The sequence below is a fragment of the Sander vitreus genome, unplaced genomic scaffold (genome assembly GCF_031162955.1).
Source record: "Sander vitreus isolate 19-12246 unplaced genomic scaffold, sanVit1 ctg318_0, whole genome shotgun sequence".
NCBI lineage: Eukaryota > Metazoa > Chordata > Actinopteri > Perciformes > Percidae > Sander > Sander vitreus.
In genome coordinates, this window is record NW_027595465.1 from 82,188 (window position 1) to 95,375 (window position 13,188).

General features: G+C 41.8%; 1 pseudogene; it reads left to right on the top strand.

The window, feature by feature from the left end:
* The first annotated feature begins 2,551 nt into the window (after positions 1-2,551).
* LOC144513684 (reticulon-3-like) lies at positions 2,552-12,785 on the top strand (annotated as a pseudogene).
* Positions 12,786-13,188: the final 403 nt, after the last annotated feature.

Consider the following 13,188-nt stretch of genomic DNA (forward strand, 5'->3'; position numbering starts at 1 on the left):
ATTAACCCATAACACATGGCACATACTTTTATTTCTAGAACTCTACAACAACAACTTTAAAGTTTGCTGTCATTCAATGATTTATGTCCTTTAACATTTCCCTAAAACTGGTGACAGTGTAGGCTAGGCCTACATTAAACCATTTGGTTCACTTAAATTAAGCTGATGAAACAACAATACCATGCAGCTAAAAATCAGAAAGGCTTTCCCACAAATAATGACACCTCTTTTTACTTAAAATTTGGCACTGTCAATATTAGGATTACGAATGCTACTGACGCTTAGCGCTGAACAAAGTGACAATGATCTGTAGTTGTGATTTACATTTTATTGGAGTTTTGTAAAAGCACAACAATCCAAAGGAGTATAATGACACAAACAATCCCAGGGGAAAGCACTTAAAAGCAATACCAAAAACACTTTTTTCTATTGGTCCTCAATGCAGGGATGCCAACTTTTGAGTTCAGTTTGAGTGGTTTTTTCCATTACTACTCCCCAGAAACTAATAACCTATCACACAGGTGTATAATGCCCCTGGAAATGTATTATGATTGTAATGTATTATGCATTCACAACTTGGAAGATTCAATTCCTAAAGCCTCTTTTTTACATTTCTTATTGAGGCCACTTATACTTCAGGACAGAGTTTTCTAAAAACACGTTAAATTGCCATGTGCTAACGGAGGTAAAGTGTTGAGAAAAATCCATTATTTTTTAATAAAATATTTTTTTGCCCTTAATTTTTAGATTATAAAAATTTTCAAAATGACCAGTTCAGCAAAAATCGGTTTTGTGTAAACTAGACAGTATTTTATTGATGGTCACTATGGCGGTTACGTGCGATGAAGCGAAGGAACAAGGTCATTGCGTGGACCGCGGTGAAGATAGTTTAAGGTTGGAATTAGCGATGTGTTGTATATTGAATATCCAACTTAAAACTAACTTCAACCCGATCCGCACAATGGCTGTTGTTCCTTCTCTTCATATTTACAGTAACGTAATTGACATATTTACATCTGAGAAAGCCAGGACATAAACTTAGCGTGACAAAGAGCATGTTTGAAGCCTTATAATATGCCCGAACCTTACAACCCAGGAGACTGGGTTATGCCAGTGCAGTGAGGGCATGAAATTGGACACATTTGCGGGAGGTTAAATCTAGGCTAGGCGGGTGGTAAAAAATCGTGGTCACTTACCAATATACAATCAAATCAGTTATACAAATCAGCACCAGAAAAATAGAGCTTATTTATTCTTACCTGTTCCTCGGACGAGAGCCCCAGTTGCCAAAGTTTTGCTGCGTTGGATATCGGAAAGACTGCTGTGATCCTCCGGTTTGGCCTTGTGTCTGCGTGGCCTGTAGCAGGGACTTGTGAGTTGCTGGTCTGAAAAGTTGTCTCATTTCACTTTCTGCCGTGGTGTGAACAACGTTAGGTGCAGATGAGCATGTCCTTTTCCGCTCAATGGCAGAAATAGTATCAGAGGATGTTAAAATAGTTCTTAAAACTCCAAAGGCTTGCTGCAAAGCGTCCCATCTCCATCCATGCTGATCGCGACCTAAACATGACCCTGCTCAAGTTTTTCAGCCAATCACGGCGCGAAAAATTTTCTGCCAGATAAAAAATAAATAGAAATATAAGAGTAAAATGTATGAATGTGAGTTTAACATATATTCTTATGAGAGAAAAAACTGTATGTATGTGAAAGGAGAATGTATGTATGTGAGAGTGAAAATCTTCACTTATACGGCCCCTCATATGTATGTATGTATAGTTTGTATATATGGATGCATGTATGTATGTATGTATGTATGTATGTATGTATGTATGTATGTATGTGTGCATGTATGTATGTGTGCATGTATAGTATGTATGTATGTATGTATGTATGTATGTATGTATGTATGTATGTATGTATGTATGTATGTATGTATAGTATGTATGTATAGTATGTATGTATGTATGTATGTATGTATAGTATGTATGTATGTATGTATGTATGTATGTATGTATGTATGTATGTATGTATGTATAGTATGTATGTATGTATGTATAGTATGTATGTATGCATGTATGTATAGTATGTATGTATGCATGTATGTATGTATGTATGTATGTATGTATGTATGTATGTATGTATGTATGTATAGTATGTATGTATGTATGTATGTATGTATGTATAGTATGTATGTATGTATGTATATATAGTATGCATGTATGTATGTATGTATAATATGTATGTATGTATGTATAGTATGTATGTATGTATAGTATGTATGTATGTATGTATGTATAGTATGTATGCATGTATATGTGTGTATATGTATTTTGTCATAAAGAGAGTGCCTTGGATTTTCTCCTGATGCTCGTTGGGTAACTTCCTACCCTCTCCCCCAAGGAGCGCTCCTGTTCTAATATTTAAATATATAAAAACATTTCTACACGTCCCCTTCCCTCAGGCCCTGCCCCTGTGATGATGTCACCGCCCTGAGAGGTTTAAAGTGCAGAGGAACTGCGGCTCTGAACACACGGAGCAGCAGCAGAAGAACAAGATGGAGGCCTCCAGCAGCAGCTCTTCCTCCTCATCTACCTCCCTCAGAGACCTTACACACTCAGGTAACATGATGACATCATCCATCAGCTGATCATGGAGCTCAGCAGCTGACTGGCTGTTTGATCAACAGTCAGGCAGTTTGGTTAAGTTTAGGCCCCAAAACCACTAAGTTAAGAAAGATATGGTGGTTTGGGTTAACATTTTAGGTTACCAAGGTTACCATGTGATGCGGAACATGACGTAGCTCTGTTTGTTTCTGTAAAGTTAAATAAACTCTGTTTCCTTTGCTGAACGAGCTGCATGTGAGAGGGAACTCAGCGTTGGAGTGTGTGGTATTTACTAATGAGGTCCACATGACTGAGATCTGTGGTGACGGGGATTATTCTGCTACAGACTGCTTATTGTTACCGTCCTCGTTATAGAAGCTTTAAATTCACAAGTATTTTAATAAGTCTCTTTGTGTTTGACCCTGAATGTCACAGACTTTATCTGCTGAAAGATGCTTTTTTTGGTGGATCCAGTGTTTTGTTATGATTTGTAAAAAGTTATATATGAATTATAATTTAGTGGCTGTGCTGCTCACATCAGACACAGTCCAACGTGAAAAGAAACAAAGAGTGAATTATTCTGACTCCATAAGCCTAACCCTAAGAGAAGAGATATACAGCTTTCTATCCTGAATAGATATTAAACCAGCGGTGTAGTCTACTACGTGATATGCAGGTATACGCAGTAGACCCACTAACAAAGCTCCAGGTGTTATGGGTTTGGTGTGTTTTGTCTTAATTTGGTAATCTGTTTTTTCTGTTTTTGTATTTTTGCTCTGTTTCCTGTTTTATTTTGACGGTCTTGTTTTCTGTCTTGTCTTGTCTTGTTTTTACTTCATGTCTTGTGATTGCCTGATGTTTTCCACCTGTTTCCCAGCCCTTGTGTCACCTGCCTCTTGTTACCTCGTTACCCTCTGTATTTAGTCTTTGTGTTCCCCTTGTCCTTTGTCAGATCATTGTGTCTTGTTGCCAGTTTGTATTCCTGTGTGTTTTGTCTCCAGTTTGTTTGTCTTCCTGGTTTGTGTTAAAGTTTCAGTTTTTCTTGGACTTTAGTTTTTGGATTCCCGTTTTGCCTGCTTGTTCCAGGGCTCTTTTGGTTTTTGTGCATTTTTTTGAGTTTATTAAAACATCAAAACTATCCTCAGTTTCCCCCTTTGCATTTTGGGTCCGTAATTCTCCAGCCTTCCGTAACACCAGGATTTACATATACCCAGTAACAAAGCTACAGGATTTACATATACCCACTTAAAAATGCCCAGTGACACGTAACAACATACTTTCCATTATATTTTTGATATATTCTGAATTGTCATCTGTTATTTTCTTCACTAAATAAAGGGATTTCCACCGTAAATTGATGCATAAAAGTGTATCCGAATACACGAAATGAAGTCGTTGATGCTCAAAACTTCCTTGGGGGAGGACACCCAGACACCCCCCCGAAGGCAGATTCTGGCCTATATATATATATATATATATATATATATATGTATATGTATATGTATGTGTGTGTGTGTGTGTGTGTGTGTGTGTGTGTGTGTGTATATATGTATTACACACTACAATACACTAGACTACACCACTGTATTAAACGTTAGTCTACTTTAATGAGGCTCACTTTTCTTAGATCTGGATTATTGACATTAATTAAACTCCTGCCTCAGTGGAGAGGAAGCAACATTTAATATTTCCCATCAAGCTTTGCACAGAGAAGCCTCATTACAACATTAAAGGAGATTTCTGGCCAATTTTTACCTGAATCTTGATCGCTATATATCTTTGAGTACTGTCGATAGGAAAAGAAAACGAGCAAAATCGGTGCTAGCAAACTGGAGTAGCGGCAGCTACGTCCAGAGCTCCCAGTTAGCTAAAATGCCAGTTATCGGTGCATCTTATAAAGAGTGCCTTTGTGCCTCTTAACAAACACAAATACAATTAAAATGTCTGTGCAACGTGAACAGGGCCCTTACGTGACAACAAGATGCGTTTTCAACTCAGACATTGTGAAGAAACTGTTTAAATTCAAAGTTTGTACTGCCACCTGTCTGGATCCTGCTGGTAGCTAGCTTGGCCTGCTAGCCGGTTAGTAATAGCGTTACTGAAGGCTAGCTGTAGTCTCGCACTGAAGTCCCGTTGGAATTCAGTTTTACAGGAAATCGTAAACAAACAAACGTGAACCATTTCTTTTCCACAGTAGATCAACACACGCTATTCTTACTCCGATCTTCACTCTTCACACACTACGCTCCGATCTGCACACTGCTGTTTACCGACGGGAGAGAAAGCGATCAAGATTCAGATAAAAATTGGCCGGAATTCTCCTTTAAACCAAAGCTGTGTCTGATTTACATGTTGGTGTCTGTCTTTACTGGGTTAGGGGGGTGTCCGGTTTCGGACTCAAACCCTTCTATTTAGAGCTGCTGAAACAAGCTTCTTATTTGTTTAAAAATTTAAAAATATCTTCTTATGAGGCTTCTTGTAGGTTTTTGTCGCTGTTTTGAGGTTTTTGTAGCTTTTTACAAAGTCTTTGTACCAATCACCCCCGCCCCAGGCAGATGGGTTGGTGAGGCTTATAACTCATGGTTATTAACTATATATGCATTTATTATAGTTCCTTCATGTTTTTATCATGCCTAAATGTTAATAAACTGTTACAATATGACTGACTCTCTCCAGCGCTGCAGCTCGTGAACTGGAGAGAACCGAAGAAGTCGGCGGCTGCGTTCGGAGTGTCGCTGCTGGTTCTGGTCTCTGTGGCGACGCTGTCCGTCATCAGCGTGGTGTCCTACCTGCTGCTCACTGTCCTCTGCATCACCATCACTTTCAGGTAGGAGTCACATGGTCAGGCAGCAGCCAATCAGAGACTCAGAGACACACAGAGACTCAGAGACACACAGAGACACTCAGAGACACACAGAGACACTCAGAGACACTCAGAGAAAATCAGAGACACAGAGAGACAAACAGAGACAAACAGAGACACTCAGAAACATTATTATTATTATTGTTATTATTATTATTATTATTATTATTATTATTATTACTTTTATTATTATTATTATTGTTCAGTTTAGTTAACTTAAGAAACGGACAGTTTAAAACCCTAAGAGCCCTAAGGGATCATCCACGATATGGTACCGTACGAAATGGCACCTCTGATTAATATTTGGATAATTTGATAACGGTTTAATTTAGCCACTTACCAATTTTTGCTGCTAAAAGCTAAGGAGTTAGCCATCACAGGGGTTTCTTTGGTCTCATTGTAGCCTTTACAGAAGGTTTTCTATCCAGCCTAGAAGTTGTGCCTCTTTTCGGAGTTGTTCAGCAATAAATCCAAACGCTTATATCCAAGATTTATCCACTTGATGTCGATAATTTATCAATTTTCCGTCATTTTTGCTGCTAGCTCGATGCTAGCTGCCATTTTAAATATCCCATGATGCGTTGCGAGATTGTGTTGACGTCTTTCAACCAATGGGAAGGCAGGTCCGTCATACAAAGAATTTATGGAGTGGCAAGATGGATCACTCCAGCGAATCCGAGCGAGAACAAAGGCTATAGAGTAGCAAGATAGGTCACTCCAGTCTATTACCGTTCTACAGAGAAGAATGTTTGGAGATGTAGCACACATGTGGGCCTTTTTTGAAGAAATGTAAATAGTTTGTCCTTTTACATGAGTTGTAATGTTCATTATGTTTATTTTTGCACTGCATGACTCCAAATATATAGGAGAACTGTTTTAGAACATTGCTGTGTGTGTGATTTCAATAAATATGACATTATTATTATTATTTGATTATTGGCATAAGTGAATGTCATGAGGGCAAAAGCGTCTGTACTTTTTTTGAAAATATTTATATATTTTGTCAACTGTATAAGTTATAATGTTTATTTCTTCACAGTGTGACTCCTAATACAACTGATTTAGACAGGAGATTGGCTTAGCTTTTATTGATATGTGTGTGATATCAATACATATCTGTGAGATTCATGTTCCGTTTTATTTATTTATTTGTCTTTAAGGTCATAAAACCTTTTTTTTTACATTTAAGTGACCTCACTGCAGCACAAATACTCTAATAGCCCAGTTTTTCCTGAAAAAAATGATGTTCATAAATTGACTGTAGACAACAGGGTTGATGTTTTACAAGCTTTTTTAGAAAATAAAACCAGACGGACAATGAAATGTAAAAATGACCTTACACACATGATCAAACACGGGTTAAAAATATCAGAAATATTTCTTCTGGTGTCCCCTGGCCTGGAGGTTTTAAAGGCTTTTTAAAATACAAAGAAATGTATGGGAATTATAAACCAAGCCTGGAAACAGCAAGTGATGTAATCCTAACAGCCCTCTGCTTCCTGTCTCTAGGGTTTATAAATCAGTGATCCAGGCCGTCCAGAAATCTGACCAAGGACATCCGTTCAGGTAACAAGCTGCCCGTCCTCTGTCCCCCACCCTGGTCTGTCCTATACTATATATAACCCTGTATATAACCCTATATATAACCCTGTATATAACCCTGTATACAACCCTATATATAACCCTGTATATAACACTATATATAACCCTGTATATAACCCTATATATAATCCTATATATAACCCTGTATATAACCCTGTATATAACCCTGTATATATGTACATAACCCTATATATAACCCTGTTTATAACCCTGTATATAACCCTAGATATGTCCCTGTATATGTCCCCAGGTCTCTGTTGGACAGGGACATCTCTGTGTCCCCGGAGTCCATCCGTCTGCTCGTTGATCGTTCTCTGGTCCTCCTGAATCGTTTCACAGATCAGATGAGGAAAGCTGCTGCTGGTGGAAGACATGTTCGACTCTCTCAAGGTTTCACACACAAACTGTTAGCACGCAGCTAATGCTAATGGTTCAAATGTTAGATTCAAAGATTCAAAAACCTTTATCAATACCACACAGTGTAATTCACGCTGTTGCAGCAATGATGTTAGGGGGAAAAGTTCAAGAGACTAAAGATAAACAATAAACTAATATGAGTAAAGAGAATAGACAGTAAAATGTATTTACAGTATTGAAGTATTGCACGCAGCTAATGCTATGTTTCAGCTGTATGTGTTCTTCATGTTTCAGCTGTATGTTTTTTTTCATGTTTCAGCTATATGTGTTCATGTTTCAGCTGTATGTGTTCATGTTTCAGCTGTATGTCTTCATGTTTCAGCTGTATGTTTTCTTCATGTTTCAGCTGTGTGTTTTCTTCATGTTTCAGCTGGCTGGGGTCATGTGGATAATGACGTACGTCGGAGCAATCTTTAATGGAGTCTCCATCCTGATTCTCGGTGCGACTTCTCTTTGACTCATGGATTTAAATCTGTAAACTAAACTGACTGACTCTTCTAACTAACCTGAAGCCTCTTCTCTTGTTTCCAGCGGACATTGTTTTCTTCAGCACACCGCTCATCTACCAGAAGAAAAAGGTACGGCAGAATGAGACAAACATTAACAATGTTTTTAAAATAACTTCTGTCTGCTTTCTGTCAGCATCGTCTCCCAAAGCATGCACCCATACTCATATTTACTAAAACTAATGTTCACGTGCCTCTCCGGGAACCATCACCTTATCGTGGTGGAGAGGTTTGTGTGTCCCTATGAACCTGAGGGCTGTGTTGTCTGGAGCTTGTGCTCCTGGTAGGGTCTCCCATGGCGATGAGGTCTCAGGTGAGGGGCCAGACAAAGAATGGTTCATAAACCCCTATGAGTCATCGAGGACGAGGTTAAGTTACCCTGCCAGGAGGAAGCCTGGGGCCCCTGTCGGGCACAGCCCGAAAACAATAACGTGGCACCTCCCTCTCCAACCCATGGGCCCACCACCTGTGGGAGGAACCGCTGGGGGCGGGTGCGCTGCCACACGGGTGGCGGTGAAGGTCAGGGGCCTCGACGGACCAGACCCGGGAAGCAGAGGCTGGCTCTGGGGACGTGGATTGTCACCTCTCTGTGGGGGAAGGAGCCGGAACTTGTGCGGGAGGTGGAGCACTACCAGCTGGATCTGGGGAGGCTTACCTCTACGCACAGTCTCGGTTCTGGAACCATACTCCTGGATAGGGGTTGGACTCTTTTCTTCTCCAGAGTTGCCCAGGGTGTGAGGCGCCGGGCGGGTGTGGGGATACTCACAAGCCCCCGGCTGAGCGCCGCTACGTTGGAGTTTAACCCGGTGGACGAGAGGGTCGCCTCCCTACGCCTGCGGGTTGTGGGGGGGGAAAACTCTGACTGTTGTTTGTGCATATGCACCAAACAAATGCTCGGAGTATTCGGCCTTCTTGGAGACCTTGAATGGAGTCCTGCATGGGGCTCCAGTGGGGGACTCTATAGTTCTGCTGGGGGACTTCAACATGCATGTGGGCAATGATGGAGACACATGGAGAGGCGTGATTGGGAGGAACGGCCTCCCTGATCTAAATCTGAGTGGTTGTTTGTTGTTGGACTTCTGTGCTAGTCATGGATTTTCTATAACAAACACCATATTCGAACATAGGGATGCTCATAAGTGTACTTGGTACCAGAGCACCCTAGGCCAAAGGTCAATGATCGATTTTATAATCGTTTCATCTGATCTGAGGCTGTATGTTTTTGACACTCGGGTGAAGAGAGGGGCGGAGCTGTCAACTGATCACCATCTGGTGGTGAGTTGGGTCAGGTGGGTGGGGGAAGACTCTGGACAGACCTGGTAAGCCCAAAAGGGTAGTGCGGGTAAACTGGGAACGTCTGGAGGAGGCCCCTGTCCGACAGACTTTCAACTCACACCTCCGGCGGAGCTTTTCGTGCATCCTTGTGAAGGCTGGGGGCATTGAACCCGAGTGGACAATGTTCAAAGTTTCCATTGCTGAAGTTGCAGCGAGGAGCTGTGGTGGACACCAGTGGTCAGGGAAGCCGTCCGACTGAAGAAGGAGTCTTTCCGGGATATGTTATCCCAGAGGACTCCAGAGGCAGTTGCAGGGTACCGAAGGGCCCGAAGAGCTGCAACCTCTGCTGTGAAAGAGGCAAAGCAGCGGGTGTGGGAGAAGTTCGGAGAAGACATGGAGAAGAATTTTCGGTCGGCACCAAGGTGCTTCTGGAAAACCGTTCGCCACCTCAAGAGGGGGAAGCGAGGAACCATCCAAGCTGTGTACAGTAAGGACGGGACGCGAGGAGCACTTTGAGGAACTCCTAAATCCAACTAATACGCCCTCTATGTCAGAGGCAGAGCTGGAGGATGATGGAGGATTGTCGTCAATTTCCCTGGTGGAAGTTGCTGAGGTAGTCAAACAACTCCACAGTGGCAAAGCCCCAGGGATTGATGAGATCCGTCCAGAAATGCTGAAAGCTCTGGGTGTGGAGGGGTTGTCTTGGTTGTCATGCCTCTTTAACATTGCGTGGAAGTTTGGGACAGTACCTAAGGAGTGGCAGACCGGGGTGGTGGTTCCCCTGTTCAAAAACGTTATTTTAACATTCAGATGTGTGTGTCTGTGTGCGTGTCTCTGTGTGTGTGTCTCTGTGTGTGCGTGTGTCTGTGTGCTTGTCTCTGTGTGTGCGTATATGTGTGTGTGTGCGTGTGGCTGTGTGTGTGTCTGTGTGCATGTGTGTGTGTGTCTGTCTGTGTGCGTGTCTCTATGTGTGTGTGTCTCTGTGTGTGTTTGCGTGTGTCTGTGTGCGTGTCTCTGTGTGTGCGTGTGTCTGTGTGCGTGTCTCTGTGTGTGTGCGTGTCTCTGTGTGTGCGTGTCTCTGTGTGTGTGTCTCTGTGTGTGCGTGTGTCTGTGTGTGTGTCTGTGTGCATGTCTCTGTCTATGTGTGTGTCTGTGTGTGTGCGTGTGTCTGTGTGCGTGTCTCTGTGTGTGTGTGTCTCTGTGTGTGCGTGTGTCTGTGTGTGTGTCTCTGTGTGTGTGTGTCTGTGTGCTTGTCTCTGTGTGTGCGTATGTCTGTGTGTGTGTCTCTGTGTGCGTATGTCTGTGTGCGTGTCTCTGTTTGTGTGTGTGTCTGTGATTGTGTGTCTGTGTGTGTTTGTGTGCGTGTCTCTGTGTGTGTGTGTGTGTGTGTGTGTGTGTGTGTGTGTGTGTGTGTGTGTGTGTGTGTGTGTGTGTGTGTGTGTGTGTGTGTGTGTGTGTCTGTGTGTGTCTGTGTGTGTGTTTAGACCCAGATCGATCAGTACATTGAATTGATCCGGTCCAGAGTGGAGGAGATGCTGCAGAAGTAAGTTCCCATCAGAGCTGCAGGTGTTGGGGGTCTTCCAGTACGGTGGCCGACAGGGGCAAACGCCCTGCAACTTAACAAAACATGCAAATAGACAAAACACAAGCAAATTAAGAAAACAACTTCATTAATTTCACAACTCATGCGTAGCATTCAGCAAACGTGCTGCAAATACACACAACACAACCAAATACATAAACGCACTGCAAATACACACAACACAACCAAATACATAAACGCACTGCAAATACACACAACACAACCAAATACATAAATGCACTGCAAATAAACGATGCAAAAAGAAAAGCACACAAACCCCGAAAACAAATACAACAAAAAAACGCTGCAGATCCAGATTACACACCGGAAGTTCTCCAGACCTCTAGAGGGAGCAGCTAGTGGAACAGCTGGTCTCCATGGGGGGGGGAAGAGAGAGAGAGAGAGAGAGAGAGAGAGAGAGAGAGAGAGAGAGAGAGTAAATATGAAGTCTATGTTTGAGATATGTTTTCTCTGGTTTGGTGGCTGTGTCTCAGGTCAGGTGATACTCAATCAGCAGAGACGTCTATAAATTCGTGGTGATAAAACATTTAAAACTGCATCAGCGTTTAACGTTGACGTTTGTTTAAGCCATATTACATGAGAGGGTTTCATTTTGAGGTACGAAATTACTGAAGTGTAGGCCTCCTCAAGTGTAATATTGTGATTATACAACAACGGTTACCAACAAAATAAGTGAGCAATCTGTATTCATATTGTGGAGCAATTCGCTCTTGAAATACAAAAAAAAACAACAGACAGGATTTATAGTCCCTCCCTGTTTAGTAAACCAGCCAATTTACCATGGGATTTATCAATCTGAATAAATCCCCCCCCCTACATATATAAACACAAAACTGCTTTGCTAACTCCGTGTCATAAGTAAGACATCTGCTGAAAAAGTTATTGTATTCATTAGCATGATTGTCGTACTGTTGAGTTCACAAACATCTAAAACACCAAAGTACAAACACATAGCGGACCAGACGCGAGCTTTTATTTTGAAAGGCCCAAGCTCGGGGACAGCACCGGGAGGGCATGAGACGGGAGCATAGAATTTATATTATTAATATATTACGTTATTAATAATAATAATATGAATTTAATATACAGTCTATGGACGGGAGGGCATGAGACGGGAGTTCTCTTTTTACTATGCAGCCATACCCGACTCTAATAAAAAGGCAGAGCTCTCTCCCCCCGTGGGGATCTAAAATCCAGCTGTTCCACTAGCTGCTCCCTCTAGAGGTCTGGAGAACTTCCGGTGTGTAATCTGGATCTGCAGCGTTTTTTTCTGTTGTATTTGTTTTCGGGGTTTGTGTGCTTTTCTTTTTGCATCGTTTTTTATTTGCAGTGCGTTTGTGTATTTGGTTGTGTTATGGTATTTGCAGTGCGTTTATGTATTTGGTTGTGTTGTGGTATTTGCAGTGCGTTTATGTATTTGGTTGTGTTGTGGTATTTGCAGTGTGTTTGTGTATTTGGTTGTGTTGTGGTATTTGCAGTGCGTTTGTGTATTTGGTTGTGTTGTGGTATTTGCAGTGCGTTTGTGTATTTGGTTGTGTTGTGGTATTTGTAGTGCGTTTGCTGAATACTGCGCATGTGTTGTCAAATTAATGAAGTTGTTTTCTTAAGTTGCAGGGCGTTTGCCCCTGTCGGCCACCATATTCCAGACATATGTAGCTGCTCCACCCTAACAGAGTGTCTCTGTGTGTGTCTCTGTGGGTTTCTGTTTTTTTTGTGTTTCTGTGTATGTGTTTGTGTTTCTGTGTATGTGTTTGTGTTTCTGTGTGTGTGTTTGTGTTTCTGTGTGTTTCTGTGTATGCCTGTGTTTGTGTGTTTGTGTGTGTTGCTGTGTGTGTTTGTGTGTGTCGCTGTGTGTGTTTGTGTGTTTCAGGGTGCAGGACCGGTTACCTGGAGCTGTGAGAAGATCCAAAGCTGAGTGACCAGCTGACCCCCCACACTGTGCTCTGATTGGTCCGTTTGTAAGCGAATCAGCTGCTGACTGATAAGAAAACCAAAGTGAAGCTGGTTGTTTGTTTTATTCACTTTGTTTCATTAAAGAAGAGTTCACATATTACCCTCCCTGTCATGTCCTATTGCCTCCTGTTCAAACTGAGTCTTTCCTACAGTCTGAAATAAAAGACTTCAGTTTGACTTATTGAAATGAAAGACTTCAGTTTGACTTATTAAAATAAAATATCAGTCTGACTTATTGAAATTAAAGATCAGTTTAATCTACAGGAGACACTCAGAGATCTACAGGAATGCACCGACCACGGCAGAGAAAATAAAGACTGATGGCAGGGAAACAATACAGAGTTCAAACAGTCCTCTCATGCAGAGGTG